The sequence below is a fragment of the Pinus tabuliformis genome, chromosome Q, assembly GCF_031772625.1.
Source record: "Pinus tabuliformis cultivar Carrire ecotype Pingquan chromosome Q, CPIR1, whole genome shotgun sequence".
NCBI classification, from domain to species: domain Eukaryota; kingdom Viridiplantae; phylum Streptophyta; class Pinopsida; order Pinales; family Pinaceae; genus Pinus; species Pinus tabuliformis.
Genome location: NC_142296.1, coordinates 266,424,865 through 266,444,644, shown reverse-complemented (window position 1 = coordinate 266,444,644; position 19,780 = coordinate 266,424,865).

Sequence of the window (19,780 nt, the reverse complement as noted above, 5' to 3'; positions counted from 1 at the left end):
AGAGAAGAATATATTAAAACACAAAAATTTGCACCCTCAAAATGTTGAGATGTATAGCTTGGGAGGTACTCCAAACCCTAGGTTAGTGGGTTTTGGAGGAATGGGCACACAGATATGATTTGTTGGCTTACAACCCAAGCTTGGGGTTTTGCACCCAATGGTATGGGGCCAAAGCCATGAGGAGTTTCAATGGTTTGACCTTTGGAGATTGTGGTAGACCCTAAAAGGAACTAGGGGCCGCAAATAACACCAAAATTGGGTTAGCATAAATGGATTTATTAATTTTTATATGTTCTCTAGTGGGATTGAGGCACTAAAGTCAAGTTGGTTTGCTTAGATTAGTGCCCTCAAGGATTTGTTGAAGCCCAAAGTGAAGCATATAAATAAGAGGGCTCGTTGAGGCATAGAGAATACATCAAAAAATGCATCATATCATAAGTGAAGGAGCTCTGAGGCAGTCGCTGACTATAGGAGAACTAGCGAAGAGGAGAAAAGGTAAGTTTATATATTTTCTTCTGACTATATAGGCCGAAGTGAAGGAGGGTGTTATTCGAGTTCATTTGGACAAATTATAGAAGGTTTTTGGGATTGTTATAGTGTGTTATTTCTCTTGAAAAAGGGAAGAGTTTTTTTAGCTGCTACATGTTAGGTCAAGCCGTATATTAGGGTTGGTTTGTGGCCTCAAGAAGTAAATACAGCAGGCCAAAAGAGGGCTAGTATCAATGTACGAGAAGGGCAACCAAGAGGAAGGATTAATGCAGCATTTGGAGCAATATAAGGTCAATTTGGATGGTTGTAGTAGAAGATACAGAATCCCTAACCAGGGTCAAATTTGCATAACTAAGGTACTCTCAAGTTCCTAATTTCATGGGCACAATTGAAGACCTAGGTATGGCATGTATCCTTCTAAGTTGATGGTTGTTTCTAAGTGGACGAGCCTCCTAGTTTGGATGGTGGGAGAATGATCTGGATTAAATCAATATATTTTTTATCATCCATCTCAGTGCAATCGAAGTGGAAAAATTAGAGGAATCAGCTCAGGACCATTTTTATCGATGGACCTGGTTTGGAAAAGCAGGTTCTGAAACCTTCTGGGAGCGTTTTGAGGCATCAAAATGACATTTTTTAGAGGTAAAACTTTGTTTCTTTATAATTTCACTATTTCATGCTATTCTACACACATATATCTTTCCAATGGCTCAATAAGTGTGTCAATCGAAGTCCATATGCAAAATTTATGCCACTCAAAAGTTAACCTTCCTGCTTTCACACCTATAGTTTTGGAGGATGTCACGTCAGCCTCCATTATTCATGGAAAAGGGGATATCCACATTATTATGATGTAAAAGACTCTAGAAGTGTCTATATTGTAACTCTAGTTAAGATTTGATGTGGTCAAAATTAACTGCTAGTAGGCTATCAGACTATATTATAATCGAGCCACTAGGAGGAAGAGGAATTCCATTCTTTTGAGGGCATTTTGTTCCACAACTGAGAAAAGATAGCCAAAAGAGATATGAGGTAGAGAACATAGAGAGGATTTGTGCACTATAGCATCCCACGGGCCGCGGTCATTACTTCTTTATATCTACATCCATATTTCTAGATAAAAAATAGAGTGAATCAACCTCACCTTTCAGTTGGGTTTTCTCCTGAAAGGTTTTCCAGAGAGAATATCTTGTGTCTTACGTGTGTTGTTGGTGGAATTATATGCATTCTAATTCCAACATTTAATTATCGAATTCGGGATCATAAGACTTAGATATGCAAGCATGGGAAATGTGAGATTAGAGCCTATTCTAGCCTATGATAACAACTAACACTAGAAAGAACTAATCACTAAGGATTATCACTTGTCACTAGATTGTGGGACTCTAATTCTTATCAGGTTCTAAACCATAATCTTTCATTACCAACAAACAATGTTCATGTGGTTTTATTTATGTATCTTATTAGGTCTTGAGACTTCATTGGTTATAATCCTCTAACGACTAAAACCCATTAAACATGTTGCAGAAAAGTAAATGTCGACATCTATAAGAAAAAGTGTGTGAGGCAAGTAAAAAATACATGGTAATAAGCTATAAGAAATGCATTAATAAAATATCAAAAATAAATGCTAAGCATGCTTAAAGTTATAATGATATATTGTAGGTTCTTATTTGTTGTATGAATCTTTTACCAACAGTTGCAAAGATCCAATCAATTAAAGAATCCTAAACTGCAAATTACATATTTTTTAATACCCTAATCTAATACAGAATTTGGTACTGAATTAAGTACATAAAGTCTGGAAATTGAAATTATGAATATTAGTATTGAATTAAATACATAGATTTTGTAGATTAAAATTCTAGGTATGAAAACATATTAAGAAACCAATTCAAGTTTTCTTAACTCTTAAGCCTGAGAAGATTAATTATAATATGATCATAATTCCTTTTACTTAAAAGATATGAAGGTAGAACAATAGATCTAAGAATGTGTGAAATACAAATTTACTGAAAAATAAATAAATAAAATAAAATAAAATAAAAGAAATAAATAAATAAATAATAAAAATAAAAATACCATCAAATAAAATCTGCAATTAGACTAAAACTAAATATTAACCTACTCTACAAATAAAAACCAGGGTGTTACCTAAGTCGAGGGGCCCTTCCCGACTTGGCAACGTTCCCAACAACTAATTCAAACCAGTATGATGCTCAAATTTCAATAATTAAATCTTCATTTCCAAACATGGAAGCTTCTATTTACAAGTGAAACTTCAAATTTGATTACAAAAACCAACTCAAAAAAGTGATCCAAGAATACAATCATAGAGGAAGCAATGGTCCAAAGGATCACATCGACTTCCATGAGACTCTCTCTTCCATACTATGATTAAAATAAGAGATAATCCTTTAAATATTTTTGTTATGATTGAATCATTTGAATCATGCATTGGAGATGGAGACGATGCCACTTGGCATGGTTTTGACCTTCCTCCAAATCTAGACGTAACTTCCCATAGTTGTTGTCGAACTGTTGAATTGGTACCAAACTAAGTACCAAATTTCTAGAAAATGCCAAACTGGTACCGAACTAAGTACCAAATTTCTGGAAAATGCCAAACTGGTACAAAATTAAGTATTGAATTTTTGTAGGTGGAATTTAGGTTTGAATGTAACTTTGAATAATGTCTTGAGCTTCACATGTGAGCTAGGTGTGAACATAAATCCATCCATAAACATGTAGTTGCAACCCATGTCATCTTGAGAAGTGTCAATGTGTGAACCTTTACTTAGTATCGAAACTGATATAAGTATTGAATTGTCAAATTCCAGTACTAGAACTTGTTGTTTGGGCACATAAACATATTAGTAAACTATCATTGGAAAACCATGTTAAAAAATCATTTAATCATTAAAAATACAAGAAATAATTAATAATTAACCACAAGGTAAAATGAATTCATTTAGTGAAAATTGGTAATATAATAGTTACGGAATATGTTATAAAGGTATGAATATGGCTTGTAAATGAAAGGTTTGGATAGCCAATATGATAACATATCTAGGGCCCAACATCCCCCCATGCCTAAGACTTTGCATGCCCTCATGCAAACAAAATATGGACTAGGAAGGGATGATGGATGATATAAGGTGATAATGAAGATAATGGCTAAATAAATATGGACTTGGAAACTTGTAAGACCATTACTTATTTTGTGGTTCTTTTCTCAGATAAGAAACAATGACTTCATCCTCTTATTGAGAGCATTCAGATGATGATTTTGTGAATGCTTTATGATGTACAAGGATAAGACACTATAGATATTCATGTACCACAATCATTCTTATGGTCTTACTAGAATATGCATTAATGGATTTGGAAATGGGGGTTTAATGGTAGTTTAAGAAAGGTGAAGATTTATGCAATAGGAAGTGGTTAATCATCAATATTCCTTAAATTTTAATGAGGTAAAGAGAATTTTAAAATGTTTTACCTGAATTATGTCTTTTGAATTTTTATTTGTAATACAGGTTGCAATGGAAGTTGTATGAAGTTGAAGATGAAACAGAGTAAGGCTGAGAGTCTGAAAGAGATAGAATTGATGAGGGCTTATCTGATCTGTTGAAGGATGTTGAAGAGAATGAAATGAATATTTTGAAAAGGTCCCAACAACCATTCCCCAATGCATGAGGTTTTTCATTTTCTCATTCAAACAAGGTGAGGTACTGAAGAAGTGAGGAGGGCTGTTGAGATGGATCTAGTGGAAAAAGGGACCTAAAAAAAAAAATAAAAATAAAAAATAAAAATAAAATAAAATAAATTAAAATTAAAATTAAAAAAATAAAAATAAAAATTAAAAAAAATAATAATAATAATAATAATAAAATAAAAAAATAAAAAATAAAAAAATCTTAGATTTATTAAAATGGTGTAAAACTAACACTAATCATAAAATAAATTCCAAATCACTCATTACATATGATTTCATCAATATTTAATAGGTGTATGCTCAATAAAAAGAAACATTTTATAAAGTTAAGGGGCTCTCATTATTTTTAGGTAGGAGGAATTTTTTTAATGATCACAACAAACGATGAACCAATGAAAAATTAGTCATTACTAGCCAAATCCAAAAGTATTATAGTTAACCAAGTATTACAAATAAGATTTGCAGCTGAGTTTATTAATTCTCTGTGATCGTAGGTACCACTTCTAAGACAATTAAATCTTAGATATAGTATGAAAAATCATTGATAGAGGACTCAAGGTTACCTTAAGCCCATTCTTTAGCAACAAATTTATGGAGTTCATTTTTCCCTTGACTTCATGTACACATGCTTCCTTTTTATTGTAACATTATGGAGTAACCATCGTACGTATAGACAAAAGCCCTAGTTTGGTTGAAACTTCTTTAGGCAGAATACCCTATTGCCTGTGAGCATCCATAGCCTGGATGGGTTTTCCTAGTGGTATCACAGATTAGTACCCGCTGCTAGTAGGCATCCATAGCCTCGACAAGTTAACCTCTTAAACCTATCTTACATTGAAGGATCTAGTCCTATGTTTCCTACAATTTTAGGTTTCGATTATTCCATTATGGAAATTGCTTTTGCAATTGATATATGGGGGAGCGGCATTAGACAACCCCTTAATGGCATAGGATGATACCTTTCAAAGTGACTTTGATTACCTACATAATGTCTTAAACGAATAAGGTACTTATAGGTACTTAAAGGACATAGAATGAATGAGCCATTTTAATGTGAGATGGATGAGGCTAACCAAAGAATAACCAAAATGCACCTAAATTTCTACCAATCATAGTTTTCATGTATGCTTTTGCTTTTTAAAGTAGTGTTCCACTATGAGTAGAGACTTCAGTAACTCTTCTACAAGTCTTAATAAAGATGCTCAGATATCATGCTTTGGTGTTATGGCTATAGTATTCAAGTTTGTTTAATTGGTATCATTGTATGGGCCTTTTAAATTTGTTTTAATCCCCTTAATATGTTTTGGTAACTATATTTTTAGTAATTGTTTTGTATTGATAATCAGAAATTTATATGGATAAGAAAAATGAAATTCCAAAAAGAATATATCATCTATGAATAGTTTCGAAATATCATTCAATTCAAATTTTATGAAAATGATTTCTTATTCAATCATCTTTGTGAAGTAGTGGTCTTAATGATAAAGCATGAATGCATCATTTTTAACAACTTAAGGAAAAAAGAAAGATAACATCAAATACTCCCCTAATTTTTCCATTATGTTGATGAAGATGTATTTTCCTCTTATTAAGTATTAGTATTCTTCTAGTATTTAGGCATCCCAAATGAACAAGATCCTTGAATCCAAATTTGTCTTGCAAAATTGCAAATTGGTACCAAAATGTTGGGTACTAGTCAGTTGAAATATGGTACCAGATAGTTGGTATGCAATACGAGACGATGTTGGAATTAACGCAATATTTTCCAATAGAAAATGTTGCAATTAATGAAATATTTTCCAACAGACGATGTTGCAATTAATGCAATCATTTTCAACTTCACATAAAATTCCAAACATAATGGTCATAGCTTACTTTATTGAAAAGAAAAACTAGAAACAAATCTAACTAAAAAAGAATAATTAGTGGGAAACCAAAGTAATAGTTGAACTATGCTACAGTTGGAAATAAGATTAAGTGGCAATCTTTGTTAAAACAATATGCAGTTGAAAGAGACCTCAACAGAAACATGCAATAGGAACATAGATCTCCCATTTTCAACTAGTTGTTTTTTTAACCATTAACATTCCCACTTATACAAAAAACATGAAAAAGATGTTGCATTATATTTTTATAACTAAAATAACTATTATATGCAACATATATTTATTTATTTATTTATTTATTTATTTATTTATTTATTATCCTACTCTATTTGAGAAAAAAAAAATTCATATCCTCAAGTATATTCCAATGTAACCATGTGCGTAACAGGTATATAAATGCATTCATACTCAAGTTTAGAATATAATCTTCAATTCATACCTCGGTATGAAGAACCAATTGTTTTAATAATGATGTCAAGAAGTAAGGAAGAATGGAGTGCTATGGCCTTATAATTGCTTGAAACTAACTTTTAACAAAATCAAAATGCTCTTTGTTTACCTCTTTATTTGGCTCATTTAACATATCCTCCTTTACCATGCCATGCAGATCTTATAGCATTAGATGATTATCCTCTTGTGAGCTTAGAGGATCCATAGATAGGCATGTTAAAACTTCTTCAATATCAGGTTCTAATGGTTTCTCTCCATTGAATGTGGTCCATGGATCTTTCGTTTCTTTAACAAAATTAGAAGGGTGAAGATATTCCATTGGATGTGGTTCATGGATTTGTTGTTCTTCTATCACTTCTGGAGAGGCAAATAAGTTCTTGACTACTATCAAGATTTGTTCTTCCTAAGAAGTAGAGATCCCAACTGCTGCTAGGATTTGAGAGAGTTCTCCCAAAATCTTGATCATCCTTGAGTACTACTTTGTCAGTTTCTAATCCCTATCCTGCACATGGATTAGAGTATGGAGTTATTAAAGTACTAGAAACTTTTTAAAAATCATAAATAAATAAAAATGAAACACACGTAAAACATATACAAGCAAACCAATCATGTACACTAAGCGCCACCATGTTACTAAGACCCTATTGTTACTAAGGTATATGTTCACACAAGTTAGGCTTCTCTTCTTTCCATGAATCAATATAAAGGAAAACACACTTGCAAAGAAAAATAAGGAAACAATAAGGCTTTGGAGCAACCCCACCAAAGTGGACGCACAAGTTCTTACCTCTCGTTTTACTATTTTATCTCCACCCCCAAGTTGTCCTTGTAACTAAAATCATGCAAAAAACTTGTGAAAGAAACTATGCTCTAATCCCTTTAGCACATCCCTCACAATGGTGTCAAAAATGTTGGTGCAATTATATGTATTCTAATTCCAACATTTAATTATCGAATCTGGGATCATAATACTTAGAGATGCAAACACAAGAAATGCAGGATTAGAGCTTATTCTAGCCTATGCTAACAACTAACACTAGAAAGAACTAATCACTAAGGATTATCACTTGTCACTGGATTGTGGGACTCTAATGCTTATCGGGTTCTAAACCACAATATTTCATTACCAACAGACAATGTTCATGTGGTTTTATTTATGTAGTTTATTAGGTCTTGAGACTTCAGTGATTATAATCCTGTAGTGATAAAAACCCATTAAGCATGTTGCAGAAAAGTAAATGTCATAAATTATAAGCAAAAGTGTGTGAGGCAAGTAAAAAAGACAAGGCAATAAGCTACAAGAAATGCATTAATTAAATATCAAAAATAAATGCTAAACATGTGTAGAGTCATATTGATATATTGTAGGTTCTTATTCGTTCTAGGAATATTTTACCAAGTAGCTATAAAGCTCCAATCAATTAAAGAATCTGAAACTGCAAATTAAATATTTTTTAATAGCCTAATCTAGTATAGAACTTGGTATCGAAGCAAGTAAAAAATGTTTGGAAATTTAAATTCTAAATATGAGTACTGAATTAAGTACGGAAATTCTATAGATTAAAAGTCTAAATATTATTATCAAATTAAGTAAAGAAATTTTGGAGATTAAAATTCTGAATATTAGTATTGAATTAAGTACAAAAATTTTGTAGATTAAAATTATGGGTATGAAAACATATTAAGAAACCAATTCAAGTTTTCTTAACTCTTAAGCCTGAGAATATTAATTCTAATATGATCATAATGCATTTCACATAATAGATCTGAAGGTAGAACAATAGATATAAGAATGTATGAAAAACAAATTTATTGAAAATAAATAAATAAAATCTGCAATCAGAAAAAACTAAAACTTAATATTAACCTACTCTACAAATAAAAACTAGGGCAATATTTGAGTTGAGGGGCCCTTCCCGACTTGGCAACATTCCTAGCAACTAATTCAAACCAGAACATTTCTCAAATTTCAATAGTTAAATCTTCATTTCCAAAAACTTCATCTTTTGTTTACAAGTGAAACTTCAAATTTGATTACAAAAACCAACTCAAAAAAGTGAACCCAAAATTCCTCTGTGTCCTCTCCCTTCACATCTGTTGCATAAATTTGTTTATAATTGTAAAATCCCTGGTGAAAATTTCATATAATAAAAGCTAATAAAGGCAAAATAAAACCACGGTTAAGGGACACTTATTCCAAGCTGAAGGTTGGGCAAAGATATCCTAGTGGGCATCACTAGATGTGTTTATGGCTAAAGGAAATTGGAAAAGGAAAAGGAAAAGGCATTAAAAGAAAAAAGGCATTTTTGGCACAATTATTTATGAAAATAAAGGAAAATACGAGAAAAGGGAGGTGAAAGGTCGAAAGTTTCATGTGAGGAGGAAAATGAAGGAAAATAATGGAAATTAAATAAAATAGAGGCCTCGTTGTTTTAAAGGCTTCTAAGGATTAGTTGACATGCTTGGTCAGTTCAGTTTTAGAGCTCTCTCACTATTCTCTCTCTCTCTCACTCTTAGACACTTAGAGTTTTCTTGGAGCACTCTAGATTTAGAGCAAGGAAAGGAAAGGAAAGGAAAGGAAAGGAAGGAAGGGAAGTGATCCGAATTGGATCCATAAAGAACTGTCAAGGAACCATGACTGTATAGGGTCGGGACAAATCTCTAAAGAATTCAAAACAGTGATCAAAAACACCCTAAACCAGTGGCAATGGCAGCCAGCGTGGAACGACGAGGACCTCGGTCAAAGCACGCTGACCGAGGCCCATGGAGACTACGCAGGAGGCCGAATTAGCCCCTGGGAGCCCCGGATCAGGAAAAGGAGGTGACTTTTGATGCACGATTAGCAATTCGCTAGGCGAACAAGGCCATAATGGAAAAGCCCGAGCACTCGGACGCATGGGGGAGCCAGAGAACAGTGGGCAAAAAAGTGAAAAGCGCTAAAGGACAAAGGCGAGACCCGCGCTCTTGAAACCGGTGGTATTGATTAGGGCGTCCTCAAACGGTAAACGGTTTTGGATGGAAGCGGAGTGATCCCACTCAACGATTGACACGTGGCAAGCGGAGGTGAGAGAAAACTGCTATTGATCAAGCGCTAACGGTCGAGCAAGTCAACCGCGCAAAACGTGCGTATGGCGTTAGATCTAGAGGCCCTAGATCAGACGGCTGAGATCGCGCCCGATGGAGGAAGCGGAATCAGCGAGGGATTACGCCATGTTTTAGAAAGGTTTGAAGTCTGTTTGACCGCCACGGTGGAGGAAGACTTCATCCACGACGTAACTGAAGAAATGAACCGAAAAAGCATGCTGGCACCGTTTAGAGGAGGACATGTGGCCACTCCTTGAGCGCTGATGATGACGCCGAACAGGGAACTCCAAGTGCAACCACAGAAGGTGAATTGACAGAGGCGGCAAAGGAACCGAACAGTCTTGGAATGAATGGCTTCAAAGCCATGAGCAGAGATAGAATACACAAGGAAGTCAGTCAGAAAACCCCGAGAGGAGGACTGAACACAGGGGGACAAAAAATAGAGAAAGAAGGCAGTAAAGCAAAGCAGAAAGAGGACAGCGGGCCGAGCTGACCAGAGACAGCATTGAGCACCAGAGGCTTGAGAGATCCGAGCCATCCCAGAGAGGATATGTCCGGGCTAAGCACCACATTGGGCTCTCCACTGTAGACCAGAAGGTCACAGAGATGGTAGGAAGAAGAAGTTTGTGTGCTCAAGTGGCTTGGGGAATCCAAGAACCACCCTGCCAAGCAAACCTGCTTCAAGAGAACTCACATTGAGCCCCTGCATTGTAATTCTCTACTTAAGACACAATAAAACAAGGCCACCATTGAAAGCTGGACCGGAGATGTAGCCCTGGATAATAGGGTGAACTCCTTATTAAATTTTTGTGTTCTTGTATTTGCTTACTGTATTTCTCTGTTGTCTTTCCATTTAAATGTCTGTGTATTGGCAATCTGATCATCCATTGCTTAAATAACATGGACACACACCAGCACATGAGTCTGTAATACCTTTAATCAATAAATTTTCAACTGATAACACTCGTAGGGTGATTATCAGATCAAGTGGTATCAGAGCTCTAGGGTGTAAGGTTAGACAAGCTTGTGTTGGTTTAGCTGTGAATGCTCACTAGATCAAAGCTCAAATTAGGAGAAGGAGAGTTGGTGGAAACTAATCCTGAAATTGGGAGAGTCTATCCTCGGAAGACAATGTCAGAGGAAGGTTATGTAGGGCCAGACCCTCAATTCATAGAAATTTTCCTAGCTATAAAGTCTATGGTAGAAGAAATGTATAGGGACTTTAGAAAGCACAAGGTTGAAGATTCATTAGGTTCTAAACAAGATAAAGAAGAAGATAAGTCTCACTTCCATGACCACTCTAAAGGAAAGGGAAAAGAGGAAAGGTTTCTCACACCTCATAATAGCCCTGTGCATAATAAGAAAGCATCTTTGATCAAGCTAGATGTTAAATTTGATTTGCCTATATATGATGGAGAGCTAAATGTTGAAAAGTTGGACAACTGTATTAGACAAATTGAAGTGTATTGCAGGGCACAGAACATAGACTCAGACAAGAGTAAGTTTCAGTTGGCAAGCCTACACCTAGGAGGCACTGCCTTGGTTTGGTGGGAAGGCAAAACCCAAGATGATATGAAATACATGGTAGGACCATCTCTGTCTAGAGTGAATTTGTCACTGCAATCAAAAAGCAGTTCTATCCATTGGCCTACATGCAACAAGCCATGATGAGTTGGAAAACTCTTCGACAGTTGAAAGGGCAAAGTGTGCAAGGGTATACTCAAGAATTCAGAAAGAGAGCATTGGTGTTGGGTATCTCATTAGACTCACCAGAGACTCTTTTGATGTACATTGGTGTTCTACACATCTACATGAGGCACACCATCCTCATGTTAATCCCACTAGTATAGATGAGGTGTCTGTACAAGCTATTCATCTAGTAGCTAGAGGAAAGAATGGAAATCCAGAAGTTGGGGGACCATCCCAACCCACTATAAGCAAGAGGAAGGAGAAAAGAAAGCAGAAGTGGAAAGCAAGGAAGGCTAACACTGCACAGAAAATAAAAGCTTCATGCACTCACTGTAAAAAGGATGGGCATGATGATGAGCATTTTTGGATTCTGCATCCAGATCTAAGACCTAAGAAGTCCGAGGGCAAGAAGAAGAAGATTGTTGCAGCTATTCAGAAAGATTTGGGGTCAGACTCAAGAGATGAAACAACTATAGCAGCCACAGGTATAAAAGGTAAGAATTCTAAGGCATCTACTAGTAATTCTACTCAATATGTTATTGATGAAGAAAATGAGAGAAAAAGACATGAGCTTTTCCATATTCGATTTATTTCCAAAAATCAAAAGATTGATACATTGTTTGGTAGTGGCTCACAAGTAAATCTAATTTCTGAAGCAATTGTAAAGAAATTGGGATTAGCAACTACACCTCACAAGAAACCATACCCATTAGGATGGTTGAATGATAAAGCACAACTACAAGTGACTAGACAGTGCAAACTCAAGTTTTCTTTTGGGTCAACATTTGTAGATGAGGTTGAGTTAGACATAATTCCTTTGGATATATGTGGAATTGTTTTAGGAAGTCCTTACTTGTATGATAGAAAGGCTATTTTCGATAGAGCTTAGAACAAGTATCTAATTGTTAAAGATGGAATCGAATACTTTGTAAGAGCTCATAAGCTCAAGAATAATTATACTCTCATAAACTCAAGGTAGATGAAAAGAATGATAAATTCATGCAAACAATTCTTACTGATGGTTGTAAAGGAAAAGAAACCTGATAAAACCAATGTATGTTGTCTCGTTTCAAGAACCTAAAGGTCTGCCACCCAAAAAGGGAATAGTACATGATATTATTTTTCAGCAAGATGTTCCATTGCCTAACATTGGGATGTACAGGTTGTCTGCTTTAGAGAATGCTGAAATCAAGAAGCAGTTGCAGGAGTTGCTCAAGAAAGGGTTCATCAAGCCTAGCACATCACCATGTGGGTCACCAATCGTTTTGGTGAGAAAGAAAGATGGCTCGTGGAGAATGTGCATTGATTACCGAGCACTGAATAAGATAACAATCAAAAATCATTATCCCCTTCCTCGCATAGATGATCTTTTAGATCAATTGAAGGAAGTTGTTTATTTCACCAAGCTAGATTTGCACAGTGGATACCATCAAGTCAGAGTTGCAGAGCAAGATGCATGGAAGACTGCTTTCAAAACAAAGCAGGGATTGTATGAATGGTTGGTTATGCCTTTTGGCTTAACCAATGCTCCTGCTACTTTCATGAGATTAATGAATGATTTACTTAGACCTTTTCCTAATGATTTTGTTATTGTGTATCTGGATGACATTCTGATTTTTAGTAAAACGTGGGAAGAACATTTAAAGCGTGTTAAGCAGACATTAGATGTTTTGAAAAGAGAAAAACTTTATGTTAAACTCTCAAAATGTGAATTTGGCAAAACATCTCTAAACTATTATTAAGAATATTTTCGGCGTAAATCACATGTAGAAAACCTTTGTCGACGCGTTTCGAACCAACTAGTGTGTTTCATCGTCAGGACAAGTTGAGGAGTTAGAACATGGCTGCCAATTATATAGGGAGAGTAGATCATCCAAACGGCTAGGTTGACTGGGTTGACCATCAATGGCTATCTAAAATGGCTAGATTAAAAATAATATTAAAATATTAATAAGTCAAAGGTAATAGAATAAATAACTACTTGTAATATATTAGTTATTCAATTTTATCATAATAATATATTTTTCTTAGGTTAATAAATTATTCAATTTAACTCATTTATAATTTATTTAATCATATACGTAAAAAGGGGGGTTTTTATATAATAGAATGTTATATTATTTTATTTTAATTATTATACTAAGATACCTAATTCTAATTTATTTAATCACTTGAATTGCTAGAGATGAGAAAAGGGGTTTATATATTAGAAAATTTTATTTATTAATTTATTTATTTATTTATTTATTTTAATTATGATTTAATGGAATAAATTATGAGTATTGGTTAAAACTGATCTATATTTCTATTCTTATTTTTATTTTATTTATATGGTAAGGTTGAAACTTAGTAACAAATAGGAATAATAATATTCATAAAATTATTGATAAGGAAATAGTAATTAAAACGAGCGTCAATTTTTTAAAACAAGGAGGACAAGAATAGGACAAAAGTAAAAAAATAACCAAGAGGAGAACCCTAGGAGGAAGGAAAAGACAGCTTTAAGGAGAAGGAATAAGGGGAAACCTCGACAAGACTAAGAAGAAAGGGCAGGGATCCAGCAACAACTAATCTTCCAGCCATCATCTCTATTGAGATTGTTAGGCCTTTTTTAAGTTTCAATCGCTTCCCTGAATTTACGGTGATGGAATTGGGCAACCTTGGTAATAACCTTGGCCTCCTCAATACAAACATGATGCTTGGTCTTTTGCGCATGCTCTGCTAACACTGAATACTTGGTTCTCCCATGTCTTAGGTTAGCTGCATGTTCATTTATCCTTTGATGGATGGAGCGCCCCGTTTCCCCGATACAGGGGGTCCCACAAGAACAGGCGATCAAGTAGACACCCTTCATGTCCTTAGGGTCAATGGGATCTTTCATCGATCGGAGGGATTTATGAATGGTGTTGAGGGGCCTAAAGGTTGAGGAAATATTATACTTCTTAAGAATCTGAGCAATCTTGTCCGTGGTTCCTCGGACATAGGGAAGATGGACACCTAGCAGGCGTTCTTTAGGTTCTTTTCTAATAAAAGAATTTTTAGAGGCTTTAAGGAAAGCCTTCTGACCTAGGTGCCTACTATAGCCATTCTCCACAAAGACATTAAGGAGAAGGGATTTTTCCTTATCAAAGCTCTTATTATCAGAAATCCTAAGGGCACGAGTAGCGAGGGTGTCAAGAACCCCCAATTTTTGAGCGGGGAAATAATGGGAATCGGCATGAAGATACTGATTAGTATGTGTTTTCTTCCAGAACACTGAGTGGGAGAGGGAACCGTCCTTATTCTTAGAAATAATAATATCCAAGAAGGGGAGGCAACCATTGACTTCTTTTTCCATGGTGAACTTAATGGTCGAGGATTGACAGTTGAGGTGATTGAAGAAGAGATCCAACTCCTCTTGGTCATGGGACCAGATGAAATTAGTGTCATCAACATACCTTTTCCATAGCTTGGGTAGGAGATGGGCCAAGATGAGTTGGATCTCTTCTTCAATCACCTCAACTGTCAATCCTCGGCCATTAAGTTCACCATGGAAAAAGAATTCAATGGTTGCCTCCCCTTCTTGGATATTCTTATTTCTAAGAATAAGGACAGTTCCCTCTCCCACTTAGTGTTCCAGAAGAAAACGCATACTGAGCAGTATCTTCATGCCGATTCCCATCATTTCCTCGCTCAAAAATTGGGGGTTCTTAACACCCTCGCTACTCGTGCCCTTAGGATTTCTGATAATAAGAGCTTCGATAAGGAAAAATCCCATCTCCTTAATGTCTTTGTGGAGAATGGCTATAGTAGGTGCCTAGGTCAGAAGGCTTTCCTTAAAGCCTCTAAAAATTCGGTTATTAGAAAAGAACCTAAAGAACGCCTACTAGGTGTCCATCTTCCCTATGTCCAGGGAACCACAGACAAGATTGCTCGGATTCTTAAGAAGTATAATATTCCCTCAACCTTTAGGCCCCTCAACACCATTCATAAATCCCTCTGATCGGTGAAAGATCCCATTGACCTTAAGGACATGAAGGGTGTCTACTTGATCCCCTATTCTTGTGGGACCCCATATATCGGGGAAATGGGGCGCTCCATCCATCAAAGGATAAATGAACATGCAGCTGACCTAAGACATGGGAGAACCAAGTCTTCAGTGTTAGCAGAGCATGCGGAAAATACCAAGCATCATGTTTGTATTGAGGAGGCCAAGGTTATTACGAAGTTTGCCCAATTCCATCACCGTAAATTCAGGGAAGCGATTGAAATTTAAAAAAGGCCTAACAATCTCAATAGAGATGATGGCTAGAAGATCAGTCGTTGTTGGATCCCTACCCTTTCTTCTTAGTCTTTTCGAGGTTTCCCCTTGTTCCTTCTCCTTAAAGTTGTCTTTTCCTTCCTCCTAGGGTTCTCCTTTTAGTTATTTTTTACTTTTGTCATGTTCTTGTCCTCCTTGTTTTAAAAACTTGATGCTCGTTTTAATTACTATTTCCTTGTCAATAATTTTATGAATATTATTATTCCTATTTGTTACTAAGTTTCAACCTTACCATATAAATGAAATAAAAATAAGAATAGAAATATAGATCATTTTTAACCAATACTCATAATTTATTCCATTAAATCATAATTAAAATTAATTAATTAATTAATTAAATTTTCTAATATATAAACCCCTTTTCTCATCTCTAGCAATTCAAGTGATTAAATAAATTAGAATTAGGTATCTTAGTATAATAATTAAAATAAAATAATATAACATTCTATTATATAAACCCCCCCCCTTTTTACGTATATGATTAAATAAATTATAAATGAGTTTTGAATAATTTATTAACCTAAGAAAAATATATTACTATGATAAAATTGAATAACTAATATATTACAAGTAGTTGTTTATTCTATTACCTTTGACTTATTAATATTTTAATATTATTTTTAATCTAGTTGTTTTAGATAGCCATTGATGGTCAACCCAGTCAACCTAGCCATTTGGATGATCTGCTCTCCCTATATAATTGGCAGCCATGTTCTGACTCCTCAACTTGTCCTGACGATGAACCACACTAGTTGGTTCGAAACGCGTCGACAAAGGTTTTCTACATGTGATTTACGCCGACAATCTTCTTAATAAATGTTATGGATCACAGAAGCCTCAATTCAACAATCTCTAAACTACTTGGGTCATATAGTAGGGGGAGGTGAATTGAAAATAGATCCCTATAAAGTGGCAGTCATTGTGAACTGACCTAAACCCAGGTCTGCTACAGAAGTGAGAAGCTTCTTAGGACCAGCACAATATTGGAGGAAGTTCATTTCTAACTTCTCCTCGATTGCAGCTCCCTTACATGCTTTAACAGGATTGAATAAGGTGTTTCAGTGGGGAGGCAAACATCAGAAAGCCTTTGACACCTTGAAAGAAAAGATTAGTACAGCACCTGTACTAGCACTTCCAGATCTGCAAAGACCCTTTGAGATCCAAACTGATGCCAGTGACTATGCCATGGGAGCAGTATTGACACAGCATGGTAAACCCATATGTTATCATTCTGAGACTTTTAATCCTGTAGTAGTTAACTATCCTACATGTGATAAAGAATTGTATGCATTAGTTTAGAGTGTGAAAAAGTGGAAACATTACTTAATGGGAAAAGAGATAGTAATACATACTGATCATCAACCACGTATCTACACTCCCAAACTAAGTTGCAGCAATCAAGACATTACAGATGGATGGGTTTTCTACAACAGTTTCATTTATTCATAAGGTATAAAAAGGGCATACATAACAAGGTCGCAGACATGTTATCTAAACCCATTATAAATGCATCTACCATACTTAAGCATAATTCGGTGCTACATGAAAGCTACATAGAACAATATGCTCAAGATATGAACTTTAAAGATGTGTATGCAACTTTGAGTCAAGGCAAAAGAGTAGAAGAATTGGACTATCATGTGAAGGACCGACTCGTATACCATTGTGGGAAACTCTGCATTCCACAAAACGAGTGAAGATAATTAGGGAAGCACACACTTCTCTGATATCAGGTCACTTTTGGGTAAGTAAAACAATTGCACAGCTGCAAAGATTCTGCTATTGGCTGAAAATGAATGAGATAGTTTCTAGATATGTAAGAGGGTGTGCCATGTGTGCTAAAAGCAAGCCAACAATAGAAAACTAGGCTTGTACACTCCATTGCCAATTCCTTCTCAACCTTGGGAAAGTGTTTCCATGGATTTTGTTGGAGGACTGCCTAAATCTAGGAAAGGTCATGATTATTTATATGTTGTTGTGGATAGGTTCAGCAAAATGTGTATTTTGATACCTTGTAATAAACAAATTATAGTTGAAAAGACTACAAAATTGTTCTTTCAACATGCATGGGTTCATTTTGGATTACCCACTTCCATTGTATCTGATCGAGACACCCGATTTGTTGGGAAGTTTTGGTCTAGTCTGTGGGAACCGATGGACACCAAACTGAAGAAAAATATAGCTTTTCATCCAAAAACAGATGGCCAGACAGAAGTAGTAAACATGACAGTGATCCAGTTACTAAGAGGTTATTGCAGCAAACATCCTAAGCTTTGGGATGAACACTTGTGTTATGTGCAGCATGCTTACAACAGAGAAAAACACTCTTCTACACAGAGATCTACTTTTTAGACCTGTTTTGGTTTCACACCAAGATCTCCTTTGAATATTGTCTTCGGTAAAGATACCATGGTTGATGGACACAATGATGTGGACAGGGAAACTAGGTTCATTGAACAGATCTAGGAGATCCATCAGGCAATACAGGAACAGCTGGAAAAGAGCCAAGCCAAGTACAAGGCTAGGCATGATAAGCATCGGATGGAGCATATTTTTCAAGTTGGTGACCAAGTCTGGCTGTATATCAGCAAGGACAGGATGTAAGGTGAAGGTAAAAAGCTAAAGCCTATCAGGTATGGACCCTTTAGGATACTTGAGAAGATTGGTGAAAATGCCTTTCGCCTTGATCTACCAGCTTACATGCACATCTACTCAATCGTAAATGCAGATTGCTTGAGACTGTTTGAACCTTCAATGATTGAGGACCCTGAAGAGCAGAGTCAATTGCCTTCTATTGATGACCTTCTACCTGAATATCTTAATGAGTTGCAGGAAGACACAGTGTTGAACAGGAAGGTGAGGACAACGCATAGGGGATACATTGAGTACCTCAGAGTTGGGCTCAAAGGTTCAAAGCCGAGCAGTGCAAAGTGGATTAAGATTGGACAAGAGTGTTACACAGTAATTTGTCACCGTTTATCACTGTCCCTATTTCCCCTCTCCCGTACATTCGAGGACTCATTCCGGGACTTGTGAGAAGTGATATAACCTGAAACCACTTGCATTATATTCCTCTAAGTGTGAGCTTCATATGCCCTGAAGACATCTCCTGTAGTATACCCATAAAAATAGCCCTTTTTGCATTAACGCGGGTCCGCAGTGTACTTCCCGCGCCAATGGGGGAAATCCTCTAAAGAGGGCGCGCCAGTTGGCGCTCTGTCTTAGAGTCGCACTCGCGCCAACCCAGTTGGGTAAACTTTTTAACGAACAAACTTCCGAAGGTTCTTCTTAACCCATTCACCAACTGAATCCATGTTGAGCTAGGATGGTTTTGCTTTGAATCTCCGTAGAAGGGAAGTGGTTTGCCACCTTTCATGGAAGCTTCTAAGTGATAAAGCCAATCCCATGGAAATTGTGGTTGATCTTATCTCCTTCCCCTCTATCTATAAAAGCTTGTTCTTTTGCCTTGAGCAAGCTAGTTCCAGCAGAGTGCTAGTGATAGTAAGAATTCCAAGAGTTCAAGAGATTGAAGTTGCAAGAGCCTTCTTTGCACCCATAAGGCCAAATCTAAGTGAGGAGATTCTTGTCACCAAGGAGAGAGAGGCTTGTTTCCCATCCCAACAAGCTTTGCAAGACTTGTGTAGCTGATCACCCAGCCAAAGGAGGATTTGACGTCAGAACTATGGTTGTATTCTTCTTTGTTATTTATCAATAATAGATGACTATCATTATGGTTCCACTCTCATTGTCCTTTGTAATGATTGATGTTGAGTTATATCTTTTCTGACTGATATATAATTGCATCTATTGGATTTTATGCTTGTATTTGTGTTTTTCTTTGCATGTGCAGGTGTCCAATCACGGAGATCGTGGGGATTGTGACCGGCCGAGGCAAAGGAACGAGAGCGACGTCTCTTCTACGAATATTAGCGTTGGAATCCAAGTAGGTTCTCATCATCCACCTTTAATTTGCAATTAGGAACTTGCGTGATAGCATTATTTGATTGTTGCTAGACCCAGTCTGGGCTAGTAGGGATCGTCTCTGTCCGCAGAGGGGATTTACCTCCACAACAATTTGGCGACTCCACTGGGGACTTAGCTTGTTGTTTGATTTGTAAACTTTAGACGGAGCCTGAAGTATGGCCAGATAGCCTTCGGAACACT